Here is a 19,604-nt window from a genome sequence, read left to right as displayed (position 1 = left end):
ATATTCATCATGGCAATTAATGGATTTGATTTATTTGCTATTTCACATATGATTACATTACTTTTTATGTACATTTACTATAATCATGTGTTGGATAATGACTTCTTTCATTTCATGTTACTTCTTTTCATTCATAGCACTTGGACAAATTGTATTCTTCAAATTTCCAAGTTCATTCCTTTTCATAGATTAGATCTCAAAGATTGCATTATCATGTATGTTGTGTTATGGTGATTTTTTTGGGCAATACATAGATCACTTAAAAGATTTTGTAGATCCTAATCCTAGAGACGACAATGAGAAACCTAATACTTGTACCTCTCCTAGGGTATCTAATGTGAATGAAGAAAGAGATAATACTCCTATCAATGATCTCTCTAATGGAGAGAAATCATTGAAGAGAAACATGGCCCCATTTTCTTCTCATACACATACCCTTGTGCAAGGGGGGAAAGGTCAAAATATTGGTGTTTCCATCTCTCTAGATCCTCCTTATTCTCCTAGAGCCTATCTTAAACATCAAAACAATTGTAGAGAAGATGATGTCATGCATTTCATTTATGATCTCTCTCCCCATATAACATTAATAAAATATGAGGCCTTAGAAGATAAGGATCTTCCTTCCAAATCTACTAAAGAAGATATGCATGATGACAAAAAGGAAAGTTCTCCTCCACAAGATATTCCTTTTCCATCTACTAATCCTTGCATTCCTTCTAAACATCCTTACACCAAAAACTTCAAAAAATTTTATTATAATGTTCCCCCACCTTCTCGATTAAAGGATTTTTATAGGAGTGGCTTTAGCATAATATCAAAACAAGGTTTTAGAGGACAAGGACTTATAAAATTTGAACAAGGAATTCGAGTCCCTATAAATCCTCCTACACAAATTAGTACAAAAGGCCCAAGACATGATAATAAATCTCCTATGGATGACTTGCTTAGGATTAAAGACTTCAAATATCATCTTGCAAGACAACAAGTCATTCGCTCCTATAAAATTACTTCTTCTTCAAAAGCTCCTTTTTGTTCATTCAATCAAACTCATGATCATCATGCTAATGTTTGTCCTGATTTTCAAAATTCAATGAAAGAGCTTATTGATAGTGGCAAAGTTAAAATCATTTATGACAATCCTTATTCTTATAACAACACTTGTCCTCAATCTCAAAAGAATAAGCCTACAACTATTGATGATCAAGAAAAATTGGCCACTAGAATCTTTTGGAAATTAAAGCATGACAAGAATGTTGTGTTTCCTTTTATGAAGTTTAGTGCTAAACATAAACAAGGTAATAGACATTGTATTTTTAATCATGGTGGTTCTCATTCTCTTGGAAAATGTAAAGTGTTTAAGGAATTTGTTCAAAAACAATACGATTGCACTCGTATATGTCTTTGAATAGATCTTGCTTTATTTCTAGGTGAAAAGGTAGTGCCTTACCAATCCTCTCACCTCATGTTTCTCCTCACCTTATGACACAAGTAGTGAACTTGTAACATCCTAAAATTGCACCCCTTGTAGTTTCAAACTGCATTTGGGTCTTCGCCTTAGCTTTTGCACCCCTCGGCCTGATTAGAGACCTGATTATGCTCACACATGTCAAAAAATTCACTCAACTCAATGATAAACTCAGCTACCACCTTGATCCTACCCCAAACTAGGGTAGGACCAGGGCGTGATGCCCTAGTCCCCCTTAATGGGGACCTATCCTTGGGCCCCTCCCCCTGACCTATCTCAAATTTGAAGCAAGAAAACCCCTCCATGTCAACTCATGTTGGAAATTTAATTCATTAATCCTATGGGAAAGTATATAAGAGGGATTTCCCCTCTCATTTGATAAGACACAATCATTATCAAGCACCTGAGCATTCAAGAGATCAAGCATTCAAGCAATCAAGAGAAATTGAGCATTTTTAATCTTCCTTCAAGCTTTGGAGCAACAATAGAGTCAAGATTTCAAGCATTGAAGAGGAGATCATCATTCTAATTCATGAAATCATAATTCCACATGGAGGCAAGCAAAACTTCACAAGGAGGTATAAGCATTTCATTTTCAATCAATTCAGCATCCCCTCAAAGAGGAAGATTTCTACTTTGAGTCATTTCAATTACATTATTTCAACCACTTGGTTGATTCCAAAACTGAGGTTTTATCTACAGGCAAACCCCTATTCCCAACACATTTCTCTTTCCTTATGTGTGCAGGAAGTAGGTGTGTAGTTGTACTTCTAGAATTAAGCTTTATTTGCAGAGATGGAGAAACCTTTTTTGACATGTGGAAACTTCGGAGGACTGAGAGAGTGGATGACCTGGTCCGAACAAATGGTCCCTGCTACTTTTGGCAGATTTCATAGAGCAACTCTGAATCATCTCAAACTTCTCAGATCCAGGTGCACGACGAAATCCTGAATCTGTAGCTCACTATTTTCTCATATTTGTCTTCATTTCCAACACTTAGTCTTAATTCAACTAGTCAACTTACAAAAGAGGGTCAAACACATTCCATTTCAATCAATCTACTCAGTATTGAGTCCTAATTTAATTAGTAACTGAATCCAGTGGATTTGCCCCCTCTTTTGAATGTAAAGGCATCTCTCCCCAAAGCAAAAATAGGTGATTTGGTGATTTCTCCTTCTACCATACAAATTGCCAAGTCACCTAATTTTTCCCCTTTACATTTTTTTGAACCCGACTCCTTACACCCTTAATTCTGATTTTCATTTTCAGATTTGAGTGTATGCAAAAAAAAAGTCAAATTTTGAATTACAAGCTTAATTACCTTGCAATTTAAAAAAAAATTAGAGGTTAAATTCACAAAAACCCTAATTTTTAGATTCAAAATTGAGTTTGTGATTTGTCTAAATTGGATTGATTGTTTTATTTCTAAGAACTCTTCAATTTTACAATTCAAGTTTTCATTTACAAGTTCAATTTTCAAAAAAATTAAAATTAAGTGGTTAAATCAAACAACCCTAGTTTTTAATTTTAAAATTAAGTGGTTAAATCAAACAACTCTAGTTTTTAATTTTAAAATTGAACTTGTGGATTGTGTAGATATTGAATTAATTTTCAGATTTGAGCCCTCGCTTCAATTTCAAAATTTACTTTCCCACCTTAAAATATTCAAAATTTTCAAATTTAAATTTTTAAAATTGGTTTATGCAACAAACCCTAATTTTTAAATTTAATTTAATCTTGTAAATTTTTTTTAAAAAGCATCTATTTGACTCAGTTAAACCTAAATCCTCTTGTTGTACTTCTAAAAGTCGACCCTTAAGTGTGCCCTTTTTGTTATTCTTTCAATTAATCATCTTCTCAAACATCCTAAGTGTGTCCTATTTCGACCTTCAAGGCTTGTTTTCGTATATTTAGACATCTCCAATTCCCATATCCTTCTAGAATTCACATAAAATCCACAATATCTTGCTTCCCTGAAAAATTTGGAAAAAAAGTTGGTCATACCAAGTCGCTACCTACCCGGTCCCGACTTTTTCTCCCCAAATTTTGGGTCTATTTTGATTGTAATTTACTGCTCAATTCTAGAGATTTGTAAAATTTTAATGATTTTAGGTCACCCTTAGGTCGAAAACAAATCAGAATTTCAACATTTCAATTTAAATTTTAAAATTAAGTGGTTAATTATATACACCCCAATTTTTAAAATTAAATTGATTTTTTCAATATTTCAACATTTCAAAATTTTAAAATTAAGAGGTTAGCTTTGGACAACCCTAAATTTGATCTTCCCTCCTTTCAAATTTTTAAAATTAAGAGGTCATTTTCAGCCCTAATTTTAAATTTAAATTAATAGGTTATTTTAACAAAGCCCTAATCTTAAATTTTAAATTCTTAGGAGATTGCATTATTAATCTTTATTCTTTCAATCATTTTCCAAGAATTTTGCATTCTAAAATTCAAAATTCAAAATTCCAATTTCCCCCCTTTAGTGCATGAGTGTTAATACTATTAGTCCTACCTGTAGTAGAATTAAGGCCACCGAAAGTTTAATTACGAAGGAAATGGAGCCTAATTTATCTAGCTTTCTCAATGAGGATATTGGTGGTTCTTCCAATCCTATAGATTTTCATGTTTATCCTCTTGATAATTATCATAATGAGGAGGAGTCCCTAACTAGGTATCCATTAACCAATTGGCAAAGATGGACAATCAATTTGACAATCTTCAACAATGGATGAGTCAAGAATACCCGAAAAGTGAATCTCTCGCATTGATTGAAGGATTAAAAATAATGATTCAAAGTGATAAACATGGTGTTGATATCTTGCATGGTATTGTTGATTCTAATATCATGCCTATGAAGAGTTGTGCTGAAAAATTAGGTTATACACAAATTCTTATTCATATTAATTATTCTATTTCTTTAAGAACTCCTATGGCTAGTGTTCCTACCTTCACATCAAACATCATGGCTACCTCTATACAAAATGTCATACCTACAAATGTTAGTCATGGGGGAAATACCTCTTCTTTCATTCCTCCTACCATGAGTGTTCCCCTTGTTACCCAGTCACACTCACCACCTATAAATGTTAGTCAAGGGGGCAACTCCTTCAATCATAATTCCTTCATTCCTTCTATGATCCTTCCATGTGTTACACAACCTTATCCATTATCTACTTATCATAGTGGCCCACCTCCTCATTCTCAATCTCTTCCTTCATTCAACAATGTTACTCCTCCATCTCAATCCAACATGTCTAATTTCAATCCTTCTATCGAAGCTGCAATCAATAGTTTATCCCAAACAGTGTCTTCCTTACAACAACAAATAGCTTCTATGAATCAATCTAATTATAATGTGTCCACATTTGATGTAGCAAGCCCATTATCCAATGACATTGTCAGATTTGTCCCTCCTAAACATGTAGAAGTCCCTCAATTGGAACTTTATAATGGAAAAGGTGATCCCTTAACTCATGTTAAAACATTCCAAACTTTGTGTAGTGACTTTGCTCATGATCAAAGATTGTTAGCAAAATTATTTACTATAACATTAAGGAATAAAGATTTTCAATGGTATTGTTCTTTGCCTCATTATTCTATTACTTCTTTTCAACAACTGGATAATGCTTTTATTCAACAATTTCACAATAACATTGATCCTAAAGTTACTTTGACTAATTAGATGCATTGTAATCAAGGTGTTATAGATAAAGTGACTAATTTTATTGGTAGATACAAGAATTTGTATTCTCAGATTTCTTTTCCTGTTCCCGATCAAGATATTCAAAATATTTTTATTGCTAATTTATAAAAATATATTAGGGATAAACTTGTCTTAACTAAGTTTACATCCTTTCCGCAATTGTGCGCTGTACTTCATAATTATCAACTGACTGTGAGTCAATTAGAACAATCATCTCCTTCCATGGCTCTGAGTGATAAGGGTGATAGTGCTCAACAACCATTTGTGAAGTTCAAACCAAATAAAGAATTCATCAAATTAAATGAAAACAACAACAACAATCAACTGATAGATACTACAGGTGTGCCTCCTTTGTCTAAATACTTTAAAAGAAAAAGAATTTACTCCTTTGAATTAATCTTTCCATAGTATTATGTCTTATTTAATACAAAGGAATGTGTTAAAACTTCCCTAAATGAAACCAATTGATCCATCTAAGACAACTTCACCTTAATTTGATGCTAAATCCTTTTGTCAATACTACCGTTGGTCTGGTCATGATACTGAAAAATGTTTTTCATTGAGAAGTAGGATTCAAGAATTGATTGCTAACAATACCATATCTATGGTAGGTGTGAATGATAAAGGAAACAAATAAGTAGCTCCTCCTAATCAAAATCTTTAGATTTTCATTAACCCTTTACCATCCCATTCTACTAATGTGATTGAGACAGATCATCTTGCTTTCTCTCCCAATGATGTTGGCTTTGAATCTAATAATGTGGTGAACCTTGTAGATCAAAAAGAACCTCCTAAGGATTTACGTGTCACATTTGATCCTAGTGAGACCATTAAAGCACCCGATGGAATATTATACATAAGTGTAAAAATCAAAGGTATAGCCACTAGAGGAGTGTGATCCTACTTGCATGGTTAATGTGATAAATGAAGAATTTAATTATACTTTGTAATTGAATCAAGTGATATATGATGATACTGATGTGGTAGTTAAATTTTTTGATGAATTTTTTTGTCCTGCTACTGGTTCTATCACACTTCCTATTGAGGTCAACACTAAATGATTAGATGTTCAATTTGCTATCATTCATGCATCCAATCAATTTCATGTGAAGTTAGGACATCCTTTGCTCTCTTCCATGAAAGCGATCGCTTCCACAATTCATAAGTGTTTGAAATTTCCTCATAATGATTATTTTGGGTATAATGATTTGAGCATTGAAGTTAGCAACTCTCACACAAGCAAAATCTAGTGAGGACTTACTCAAGTCCCATACCACAAACAAAGAGTTGATAACATTGGCAGGAGATGTACTAGAGAATTTTTTTTGATCATTTAAATCGGACACATTTGATGATCCCTCTGGTAAGCTTAGAAGTACGTTGAATGTTGTATATTCTAATTTGAGTCTTTGGAGAGGGCAGTCAATACTAGAGTTTTGAATTAGTTTAATGCTATGAGACTGAAAACATTTTTAAAGATGATTGAGGATGATAGCGTGATCTTAGTAACTACTATGAAGAGCATACAAGATGCATTAGATGAAAGTAGTTAAATATACAAGTATGTCTAATTTTACCAAAGTTTACTATTGAGATTGACAAGAAAACAAGAGAATGTGAAGGGCGGATTGCTAGCATATCTCAGTCATATGCACCTCAATCAAACTCGACTAACAATTTTGAACCCCATGTTTTGAGTTTATTGGATAAGATTAAGAGTTTAAACAAGGAAAAGGATAGGATTTTGGGTAGAGTGGGAGAAGTGAGGAGTCTTATCACTCCTCGGATAGATTCTTTGATGAGTAGTATGCAAGATGCAAAGGATTCTCTGAACTCGAGTGTTATGGCAGATAAAAGAGGAGAAAAGATGCATGCCTATCTCTTCAATGGGATGATCAATATTTTTGAGAGTTTGAAGAAGGCATGGGATAATCACTTGCTGCGTTTAAGGATAATTTTTGTAGATATTTTTAAATTTGTAAGAAACTATACATATCCCTGTATATAAGTTTTGGTGGATTCCTATCTTTGGCATTGTTGTCAAATGGGGAGAGATAAAAGTGAAAAATGGTGCAAATTCTCAAGGGAAGCTTGTAGATTCTTGGAGAATTTTGCGAGAGTTTGAAATTTTGAAGTCTTGAGTGTGTAGTTCATTTTTCATAGTGTTTCCATCAATGCTAAAGGGGGAGATTGTTGGCAAGAGACAATGTTCCAGTGAAGTTTAATTCATGAGAGATGCTTAGGAGTTGTCATTGATGGCAACCCAGTTCAAAAATTATATCTAGTGTACATAGATTTTATTTACCAAATGTCATATAGTTCATGAGGCATAAGTCTGGAAGGTGGAACACAATAAATGGTAGAATATAAGTGCAATGTGCATATCTTGATTTTGATTGGGTAATTTTGGTTGCAGTGATAAAGGCAGATGATTCAAGGTTTGAGGTAAATTATTCTATAATCTCGATATCTGGTGTTGATTCCTGAGCAAGATTAAATGTTCGGTATCCAGTAATTTAGTTAGAAAAGAGCTATTTTGTGTAACATGTGCTATGAAATATTTGGGTAGATTTTGGTGATTGGGCCGACTTGTATGAATATTTTTATCATTCTGTTTAGGTACACATATAGATTTGTGGGTGGATTGAGCTGACTTAAGGTTACACATTTCATGTTGTGTGTTATGCGATTTTTGGAAGACGACATGGTAAATAATTCATTTTGCTGGCGTGGTTATATAAGATTGACTTGGTTGAGCATTTTGAGGTATGAGATGAGAGTGAGAAGTCTGTATGATCGAATGTGCAAAGTTTGGTGAGTGTGATTGAAGGTTTTGGTGGTCAGTTGTATGTCAAAGCAAGAAAACAAAGCAGAAAGTCAAATGAGTTGCAGAAGTTAATCTGAGCCTAACTGTAACTACTTTTTGGCATATGTAGATGATATTATTCAATTCAATCATTATTGTAATCAATTGTAATAGCATGTAAGGAAATGAGCCTTCCTCCTGGTTGTAGCCCTATTTTTGTATTTGAGCAGTGAACTCTAGGTAGTGTGTCTGAATGCAAGTGCATTCCCCTCAATGTAATATTATCATACTTCTAGCCTTAATATAATAATATTATGGGTTCAAATCCCACCATAGTTTTTCCATTTCTGGGTTACCATGTAAAAATATTTTTGTTATGGTTGTGTGGTTGATTGCTTTATGTTTCTGTAATTTACTTTCATTCTTATGCATCTAGTGGTTTGAGAATCAGCTTAATAAGTTTGTAAATTGCAAAACACCGATTCACCCCCCCTCTCAGTGTTCATTGGCTCCAACACTTCTTCCTAAAGAAGAATCTATTCTTTCTCCTATGGATGTGTCTACTCTAACTCTCAAACGTAGAAAAACTCTTCCTCTTAAGAATCAATCTATTCCTCCTAAGGGTAGACCTATCCCTCCTCCTCATGATGGACCCGGTCCCTTCTTAAACCTCCCATTCATCCTTTATATGGTGTGGTTCCTCCTCCTTCATCTTATAGAGAGAAATGACCAGCCTCTACTATTTATCAACCTAAAAGACCTCAACATATTCATCCTTCCCTAAAAGAAGAGCATAAGCCTATTCTTGATGAACCTAAACCTCCTCAACTTTTAGCTAAAACTAGACAAAACCGTTGTGTGAGAGAACGTTGATGGAGATGTCATGCTAGAGCTCGTGAAGTTGTTTCCCAAACCATTTATTTTCTTAAAATACCAATTGTTGACATGATACCAATTGTGAAAATGTTGATCCTAATATTTCTGATGATGAATATGAATATTTTAATGTTGAGAATGATTTATCTACAAAATTTTCAAAAGCACTAATCTTAGCTCCTAGTAACAAACAAAGTGACTCATCATTAGAGCATGGTCCATGTTTGGAACTTGTGGTAGCTCCATCTACTATGCTTGATGTGGCTCCTCTTGTGTGTTTTCCACCTTCCTGAAATAATGATCAACAAGATCGGGTGAGGATGGCGTACTTGATTATCTTCATTAGCATCGTAGATTCTCTCTCTCTCCTCTCTTGCTTATTTGTGACATTCTTCTATTTGTTCCCCTATTATTATATTTGTTTTCCTTAGTGTTCTCTACTTGAGGATGATGCAAAGCATTGAGATCTCTTTTGGTCTCTTCCCCATTGACTCAAAAGACACATGTGTCCCCTTCTTCCATGGTAGTTTCCTTTCTTTAGGGGATGAGGACAATTCTATGCACATATATATACATGATATACATGAGTTATCATAAAAAGCATATTGACTCCAAAGTTAGGTGAAACCACCTTGTGTTTTATGTTCGTTATCTTTTGATTTATCCTCTCTTGAGGGCTAAATTATTGTGATAACATGCTTGTCTTATTTGGGTGTATCCTACCTTAAATAAATTTCTCCTAGAAAGGCGTGTGAAATAAATTTAACGTGGGGGCATACACTATGCTCATGACTCTCTCTTTTGTCCCTCAAAGTTACTTAGCGAACTTTATCTTTGCTTTGTAATTTTTGGTGCTTTTTCTTTTCATGAATCATAGTAAGAGAACCATACTAGTTGTAGTTATAGTTCTCTCTTTCTCTCTCATGATCTTACCTTTTACCTTATCATTGAAGTTGTAAGATCCTAAAGTCCACTAGGGGCTTGGTGTATCTTGCCTCTTTGATGTGGTGAAAGTCATTCAATCTGAATTCCTTGTCTTTTACCGCAAGTATTTGCATAAGATCATACTTGTGCTAAACTAGGGGCTAAATGTAGCATCCTAAAATTGCAACCCCTTGCAATTTACGACTGCATTTGGGTCTTCACCTTAGTGTTTGTGCCCCACGATCTCATTGGAGACCTGATTATGCTCACACATGTCAAAAACTTTATTCAAGTCAATGATGCACCCACCCACCACCTTGATCCTACTCCAAATTAAAGCAAGACGAGAGCGTGGTGCCCTAGTCCCCCTCAATTAGGACCTATCCTTGGGACTCTCCCCCTGACCTATCTCAAATTTGAAGTGGGAAAACCCCTCCATGTCAGCTCATTTTGGAAATTTAATTCATTAATCCTATGAGCAAGTATATAAGAGGGATTTTCCCTCTCATTTGATAAGATACAATCATTATCAAGCATCAGAGCATTCAAGAGATCAAGAATTCAACCATTCAAGAGCAATTCAACATTTTCAGTCTTCCTTCAAGCTTTGGAGAAATAATAGAGTCAAGATTTCTGTAAAGTGGAAAGTTTGGGTTTAGAAAATTCATCACATGGAAGGGGGAAATCACTAAGCCGATTTTCACTTGGAGCAATTTACATTTAAAAGAGGGGATGATTCCACTAGATCCAATCCTAAATGACACAAGAACTGAATACTAAGTAGATTGATTGTGTTTGGAATGTGTTTGACCCTCTTTTGTAAGTTGAATAACTAAAGTGTTGAAATTGAAGACAAAGTAAGTGGAAATAGTGAGCTACAGATTTGGGATTTTGTCATGCACCTAGATCTGAGAAACTTAAGATGATTTGGATTTGCTCTGTGAAATTTGTCAAAAGTTGCAGAGATCGTGTGTTTGGACCAGGTCGCCCTCCTATCGGTCCTCCAAACTTTCCACGTGTTGAAAATGGGTTTTTCGTCTCTACAAATAAATCTTAATTCTAGAAGAATAGTTACACACTTGCTCCCTACACATAGAAGGAAAGGGAAATGTGTTGGGAATAGGGGTTTTCCTAATTCAAACAGTGGTTTGGAATCAACCTTGAATGAAATACTGCAGATGCTTGAAATAAATGATGGAAAGGTATACCTTCATATCTACAATAGCTGATGGTGATGCTTTTCTTCTTGAATGTAATCACATATGTTGAACAAAATCACCTGAACATGGAAAAACCCTAAAACACACATGCTTGCAAATGAATGAAGTAATGTTACTCCAATGTATGGATAAAGAATATGCAGCCTTGAAGAATGCTTGAATGTTTGAATGTTTAAATGCTTGAGATCCAATTCCGCCTTCATGAATGTATCTCCAAATGAGAGGGGAAGACATCCTTATATACCTGCTTGTTGTCAAACATTTAATTTTACGACATAGGCTGACATGAGGAATCAATTCCCCCTTAAATTTTAGATAGGGCCTAAGGGCCAAAATAGGTCCCAATTAGGGAGTACCAGGGCATGGTACCCTAGTCTTGATGAGGACTAGGGTGTGGCACACTAGTCCTTCCCTACATTGGGTCATTAACAAGATGCCCTAGCATAGTGCAAGATGAAAACATAAATTTTATTGCATGGGGGAGGCATAAATAGGTCCTGATTAAGCATAGGGATGAGACCACTAAGGTGAGGGCCCCAAACATGGTCAAATTTTAAAGGGGTGAAATTTTAGGATGCTACATTTAGCCCCCACTTTAGCAGGAGTAGGAGCTTATGCAAATACTCATGGTAAAGTAGAAGAAAGAGAGATCAAGAAGATGAGGAATGTAGAGCGAGATCACAAGGAGTATAATATATCACTAATTTTGAGGAACCAGACCCCCAATCTTAGGATCTTAACTCACTCAAACATTTGAAAGGGCACATAAAAAGACACACAACAAAAGCTAAGAGTAACAAACAAGACCTCAAGTCAACTAGCCGAAGAGACCTCAATGTCAAAATGTCTCAACAACTAATATCATTCTTGAAAAATGACATCTCACGAACACAAGTCATCACATAAAAGAGCAAAGCAAGAATCATCCATGAACTATCAATAGAAAAAGTATGAGTTGATGAGAAGAAGAAGAGAGAGCATGAATACATGCTAGATGTGTTTATCCAAGTGATCCATGTGAAGAACGGTTAGAAAGGGCATGGAATAATTGCCCCTAGATGTTTTTATCTAGGTGATCCATGGGAAGAATGAACATGGAATACTCACCCCTAGATGGTTTTATCTAGGTGATCTATGTAGGGGAGGAGAGCAAGAATAGTTTACCTATTTTTAGCTATTTCCATTCATCCTAGTGCTTGTGTGCAGGTTCTGGTTTAAAGTGTATAGCACCTCGTGTAAGACTTTGTCTATTTTTGAGTGTGCTTCAACCTGTTTAAGACATATAAATGCAAATGCCAAGTGGTGAATCAAATGTTGCATCTAGTTTTGAGTGTGAAGCATCTCTCTCTAAGAGTTTTTACTCCAGTCCTGATAATGAACACCCCATTTAAGGCAGATACATGTCTGATATCGAGGCCATCTCATGTAAGAGTCTTTGCTCTAGTTTCGGTGATGTATAACCCTATCTAAGACATGTTGCATCTATTTTTGGGTGTGAAGTATCTCGCTCTAAGATTTTTTACTCTATTTCCCATAATGAACACCTTGTTTAAGACATGCAAAAATGATATGCAAAAGTATAGTATAATATGATACAAAGGGAGAAATATGGGTGCCCCCCCCCAATTAAGATGTCAACATAGCCATGTGTTGATGTCTTAATGATGCTAGAAACAAGGATACCTTACCTTCAACACCAAGGAGATATCCTTTAGGTAACAATGTCATAAACCTAAGATAGAGAGGGAATACTCTTCAAGAAAGGATAAGATAGTTGAAAAAGAGATATCTTGCAACAAGTGTAAAGGAGATCCTTGGAGGAGAAGATATCTTTTCTCAAAAAACATATACCTCCAAGAGGAGCTATCTTGAACAAAAACAACATCTTCTACCAAAAGAAGGGAAGGAGAACAAGAATGCATACCTTTCTCCTATTGCTAGGTGAAAGGGATTCTCAATGAAGGATGACATACTTTCAAGCCAATGTGAGAAGTAAGTCTATGATAAGTGTACATTGTCAAGTGAAGAAGAGGTTGCAGCTAAGGACTTACACCTCTTGTATAAGATAGAATCCTTGAGAAAATAATAGCTTGACACAAGGAATGACATCAAATCATAAGAAAAAACTATTCAACAAAGGAAACGTGGATCCTTAGAGAGAGAGAGAGAGAGAGAGATCGTTTCCCCCCAAGTGTAAGGACAATGAGAAGAATTGCACAACTTATAAAGAGAGATTATTCGTAAGAAACATACCATTTCAAGAAAATAATAGGTCCTAACCAAGGAACAAACATGTGCTCACATGAAGCATAACTCAATGTATGAAAGGAAATCATGTTATAAAAAATGCAATGCAAAAGAAGAGGTAAAATTCAAAGAAAAAGAGTGAGATAGAAGAAGGATCACAAAACTTCTCTAAGGAGAGATCATTCATAAAAGATGTATTGTTTCCAGCAAGGAATAGGTTCTAACCAAGGAACAAACATGTGTTCACATAAAGGATAACTCAATGCAAGAAAGGATATCAAGTTATGAATAATGCAATCCATAGTGAAAATAGTGAAACCTTAGGAAGAGAAAAGATAATATTATTTCCCCCCAAGCATAGAGACAAGAATAAATAGACTATTATGTTGCTCACTAAATATGATTGCACTTGAAATTGTACCACCATGAATGACAACAAGCTCCCAACATGTAGGCTAACAATGTCGCATAGTGAGGAGAAACATAATTGGAACTTGAATGTTATTTGAAATGATTAAGATAAATATGCCATACATGGTCAGATGTTATTTTTATTGTGCCTGAATCAATATAATGTTGTATTTTTGTTTTCAAAGATTAACACTCATTAGTATAATGGCCATGAATTTGATGATACTTGAAAAAAGAAGAATTTTCATAATGTTTGTACATTTTCTTCTTCTTTTAGGCCAAAGAAGAGAGATTAAATTGGCATGGAGAAGATTGGACAATAATTTTTCTTGTTGTAACACAAAATTAGAATGAGAAGGTGTGGATTCAATAGATAATGGATGAGGAGTTATTGACAAAGGAAGATATTGGAAACCTAGATTTTCACTAGAAAAGTATGATTTTTGATGACTTTGATGACTTTGTTGCACACATCCTAAAACTCGTCCATTGCATCCATGTGTAGGATAAAGATGGGGTTTTCTCTTAGGTGGAATTGGATTGAATTTTAAATAGGCCCAATCAATTTCTAGACATGATTTAGGAGAAACATTTTGAGTATCAAATTCTAGGATCTTAGATTTTTTAGAAAAAAAGGTGTGAAATCTAAGGACTTAGACCCCCAATCATTCTCTAAGAGTTCTTCTTTCAGAACTTCTTTAGTAGGAGATGGTGTATTTTTTTGAATTGGAGAGAGGATTGTAGGAACTAAGAAAGCATACTGCACTTCAATTTGTATGGTCTCATCTAAAGCAAACACCTCGTTATTATATGTGTAAGGCATTGCATGGTAATCAAGAAGAATTTTTTATTTTTCAGCAATCACTGGAAAATTCGGGTTTAGCAAATTCACCACATGGAAGCGGGAAATCACTAAGCCAATTTTCACTTGGAGGACTTTACATTCAAAAGAAGGGATGAATCCACTAGATCCAATCCTAAATGACACAAGGACTGAATACTAAGTAGATTGGTTGTGTTTGGAATGTGTTTGACCCTCTTTTGTAAGTTGAATAACTAAAGTGCTGAAATTAAAGACAAAGTAAGTGGAAACATCGAGCTACAAATTCAGGATTTCATTGTGCACCTGGATCTAAGCATTTTAAGATGATTCAGAGCTACTATGTGAAATCTGCCAAAAGTTGCAGGGACCATGTGTTCGGACCAGGTCATCCTCTTATTAGTCCTCAAAACTTTTTGCGTGTTGAAAAGGGTTTTTCCGTCTCTGCAAATAAAGCTTAATTCCAGAAGAACAACTGTGCACTTGCTCCCTGCACATAGAAGGAAAGGGAAATGTGTTAGGAATAAGGATTTACCTAAGTCAAACCCTGGTTTGGAATCAACCTTGAATGAAATACTACAAATTCTTGAAATAAATGATGGAAAGACATACCTTCAAATTTGCAATAGATGATGGTGATGCTTTGCTTCTTGAATGTAATCACATATGTTGTATCAAATGGAATTCAAATGGAAAAACCCTAACACACATATGTGCTTGCAAATTAATGAAGTAATGTTGCTCCAATGGATGGATGAAGAATATGCAACCTTGAAGAATGCTTGATGATGAATGCTTGAATGCTTGAGATCCAATTCTGCTTTCATGAATGTATCTCCCAATGAGAGGGGAAGACCTCCTTATATACATGTCTTTCATCAAACATTTAATTTTTTGACCTAGGTCGGCATGAGGAATCAATTCCCACTCAAATTTGAGATAAGGACTAGGGGCCGAAATAAGTCCCAATTAGGGAGGACCAAGGCATGGCACCCTTGTCCTGATGATGACCAAGATGTGGTGCCCTAGTACTACCCCAAATTGGGTCAGGAACAATGCGCCCCAACATAGTGCAAGATGAAAACATGAAGTTTATTTCATGGGGGAGGCATAAATAGGTCCCGATTAAGCATAGGGATGAGACCGCTAAGGTGAGGACCCCAAACATGGTCAACATTACAAAGGGGTTCAATTTTAGGATGCTACAATTTCAAGCATTGAAGAGGAGATCATCATTATAATTCATGAAGTCTTAATTCCATGTGGAGGCATGCAAAAATTAACAAAGAGGTATAAGCATTTCATTTTCAATCAATTCAACATCCCCTCAAAGAATAGGATTTCTACTTTTAGTCATTTCAATTACATTATTTCAACCACTTGGTTAATTCCAAAATTAGGGTTTGACCTGAAGGCAAACCCCTATTCCCAACACATTTCCCTTTCCTTCTATGTGCAAGAAGCAGGTGTGCAACTGTTCTTCTAGAATTAAGCTTTATTTGTAGAGATGAAAAAACCCTTTTTGACGCGTGGAAAGTTTGGATGACAGAGAGGGTGGGCAACCTGGTTCGAACACATGGTCCCTGCTACTTTTGGTAGAATTCGCAGAGCAGTTTTGAATCATTTCAAACTTCTCAGATCCAGGCGCACAATGGAATCCATATCTATAGCTCACCGCTTTCTCAAATTCATCTTCATTTTCAACACAGTCTTAATTCAACTATTCAACTTACAAAAGAGGGTCAAACACATTCCATTTCAATCAATCTACTCAGTATTTAGTCCTAATCTAATTAGTGACTGAATCTAGTGGATTTACCCCCTCTTTTGAATGTAAAGGCATCTTTTTCATTAGAGGTAGTTCTTCTTCAACATAAAATATATTGGGGTAGCAACATGATTTCCCCTCTTTCTCTCCTTTTTCTAAGGTTTCACTATTTTCTTTATGATTGCCTTATTTATAAATTGATGTACTTTCTTGCATAGAATTATCCTTCATGCGAGCACATATTAGTTCCTTGGATGAGACCTATTCCTTTCTTGAAATGATGCATCTTTTATGAATAATCTCTCCTTAGAGAACCTTTGTGAACCTTCTTCTTCCTCTTCCTTTCTCTTTGAAAATTACCTCTTCTTTTGTGTTGTGATATTCATCACTTTATTTCCTTTCTTTCATAGAGTTATCCTTCATGAAAGCACATGTTTGTTCCTTGTTTAGGATCTATTCCTTGTTAAAATGGAACTTCTCTTATGAATAACCTCTCTTTAGAAGATGTTTAATATTTCTCCTTGTCCTCTTGCTTGGGGGGCAAGAATGGATTTTTCTACCTCTCTCTTTCTATCTAATGTATCACTATTACCTTTAGGGGGCTGAATTTTTCATGTGTTGATATCCTTTCTTGCAATGGTATGTCTCTTATGATTAATCCCTCCTTAGGGGAACATGTGATCTTTCTTTCTTTCCCTCTCTCTCTCTCTCTTTGAAGATTGCCATTTCTTTTGAGATGCATTTTACATAAACTAATGTCTTTTCTTGCATTGGATATTCATTGATGTGAGTATATTGTGCATTTCCTTATTCTTAATCTCTCCTTAGAAGATTGTGTAATTCTTTTCATTGTCCTTACACTTTGGGGGCAATGATTTATTTCTCTCTCTCCTCTCCAAGGATCTACTTTTCTTTTGAGAAATGGTGTTTGTTCATGAATTGGTGTCATTACTTATGTAAAGTTATTATTTTCTCAAGCATTCTCTCTTATACAAGAGGTGTAAGTCCTTGGCTACAACCTCTTCTTCACTTGGCAACGTACATCTACCATAAAATTACCACTTTACATAGGGTTAAAAGAGTGTCATCCTTCATCAAGAATCCCTTTCATCTAGCAATAGAAGGAAGGTATGAATCCTTGTTCTCCTTCCTTTCTTTTGATAGAAGATGTTATGTTTGTTCAAGATAGATCCTCTTGGAGGTAGATTTCATTTGAGCAGAGATCTCTTCTCCTCCAAGAGTCCCCTTTACACTTGTTGCAAGATATCTCTTTTTCAACTATCTTATCCATGCTTGAAGAGTATTCCCTCTCTAGCTTGGATTTATGACATTGTTGCATAAAGGATATATCCTTGGTGTTGAAGGTAAGGTATCCTTGTCTCTATCTTCCTTAAGACATCAACATAGGGTTATGTTGACATCTTAAGGGGGGTACCCATATCGTTCCCTTTGTACTATATTGTACTATACTCTTGCATATTATTTTTGCATGTATTAATCGAGGTGTTAATTCTTTAAACCAAAGTAAAAAATCTTAGAGATAGATGATTCACACTCAAAACCAGATGCAACATTTGATATATGTCTTATATGGGGTTACACATCACCGAAACTAGAGCAAAGATTCTTAAATGAGATGGCCTCAAAACCAGGCATGTATCTGCCACTTGGAATTTTCACACATTCTCCCCTTGGCATTTTAATTTACATTATATGTCTTAAAAAGGTTGTGGCACACTAAAAAATAGAGAAAATAATTTTACACGTGGTGCTATACACTTGAAACCAGACATCACTGGCACACATGTACGAGGATGGGTGGAACTAGCTAAAACTAGCTAGACTATTCTTTTTCTCCTCCCCACATGGATCACCTAGATAAAACCATCTAGGGGCAAGTTGCCCATGTCCTTTCCCACCATGGATCACCTAGATAAAAATATCCAGGGGAAAGTAGTCCATGCCCTTTCTCATCATTCTTCTCATGACTAATCTAGATAAACACATCTAGAGTTTATTCATGCTCTCTCTTCTTCCTCTCATGAACTCATAGTTTTTCTATTGTCAATTCATGGATGATGCTTGCCTTGCTCTTTTATGTGATCGCTTGTGTTCGTGAGATGGAATTTTTCAAGAATGATATTAGTTGTTGAGACATTTTGATACCGAGGTCTCTTCGGCTACTTGACTTGAGGTCTTTTTTTTTTTGGTTCTTTGCTTTTGTTGTGTGTCTTTTGTTTCTTTTTCCTTTGTTTGTCTTGTTTTTCGTGTGCCCTTGCATATGTTTGAGTGAGTTAATATCCTAAGATTAGGGACTTAGTTCCTCAAAATTAGTGATATCCTATACTCCTTATGGTTTTTCTCTGCATTCCTCGTCTTCTTCATCTCTCTTTCTTCTAGTTTACCGTGAGTATTTGCGTAATCTCATACTCCCGCTAAAGTGGGGGCTAAATGTAGTGTCCTAAAATTTCACCCCTTGCAATTTTGATGGCATTTGGGACCCTCTCCTTAGAAGACTCATCCTCATGCTTGATCGAGACCTATTTGTGCCCCCCCCCATGCAACCAAGCTTCATTTTTTCATCTTACAACTTGCATAGCCCCTTGTTCCTAACCCAATTTGGGGTAGGACCAGGGCGCCATGCCCTAGTCCTCACCAGGACCGAGGTGCCATGCCCTGGTCCTCCCTAATTGGGGCCCACTTTGGCCCCTAGGCCCTATCTCAAATTTGAGCGGGAAAATAATTCCTCATGTTGGCCCATGTCAGAAAATTAGAATGTTTGACGATAGGAAAGTATATAAGGAGGTCTCCCCCTCTCATTTTGAGATAGCATGAGAGAATCATAACAAGCATAAGGAGCATATGGGTGAGAAATGTGGAGAAGGCAAGGAGGCTATGTTGGTTCCCAAATCAACAAATTCCTAAGCCCTAAACATTTATCCACTTTCTTGTCCATCAGCTCAAGATTGGATTTGGCCAACGAATGAGATTCAGTCACAATACTGAAATCTCCTGCAGTTTTGGCTTTGCTAGACCAAGGAAGGTATACCTAAGCAATTCCTAAACAACATTCAACTTCCAACACTCAAGGCATTATTGATTTTAGTAGATATCTCAATGTCTATGTGCCAAGGAAAGTGTATGAAACTAAGATTTGGCTACAATCTTAACTTGTCAACTATCACTCAACACTTGGGATGAGTTTTCTAATCTACACCTATTCCTACGAATTGAAAATAAAAGAGATTTTGAAATGAAATAATTCTGAAAATGAGAATAAACTTATAACCAGTGCCTTCATCTAGTGGGCAGCAGAGTCTACTTTCAGAATGTATCTTATACCCTAATAGTTTAACCA

The sequence above is a fragment of the Cryptomeria japonica genome, chromosome 3, assembly GCF_030272615.1.
Source record: "Cryptomeria japonica chromosome 3, Sugi_1.0, whole genome shotgun sequence".
In the NCBI taxonomy this organism is placed as follows: Eukaryota; Viridiplantae; Streptophyta; class Pinopsida; order Cupressales; family Cupressaceae; genus Cryptomeria; species Cryptomeria japonica.
The sequence above is the reverse complement of the archived record's forward strand: the minus strand, read 5'-3'. Positions refer to the sequence as shown.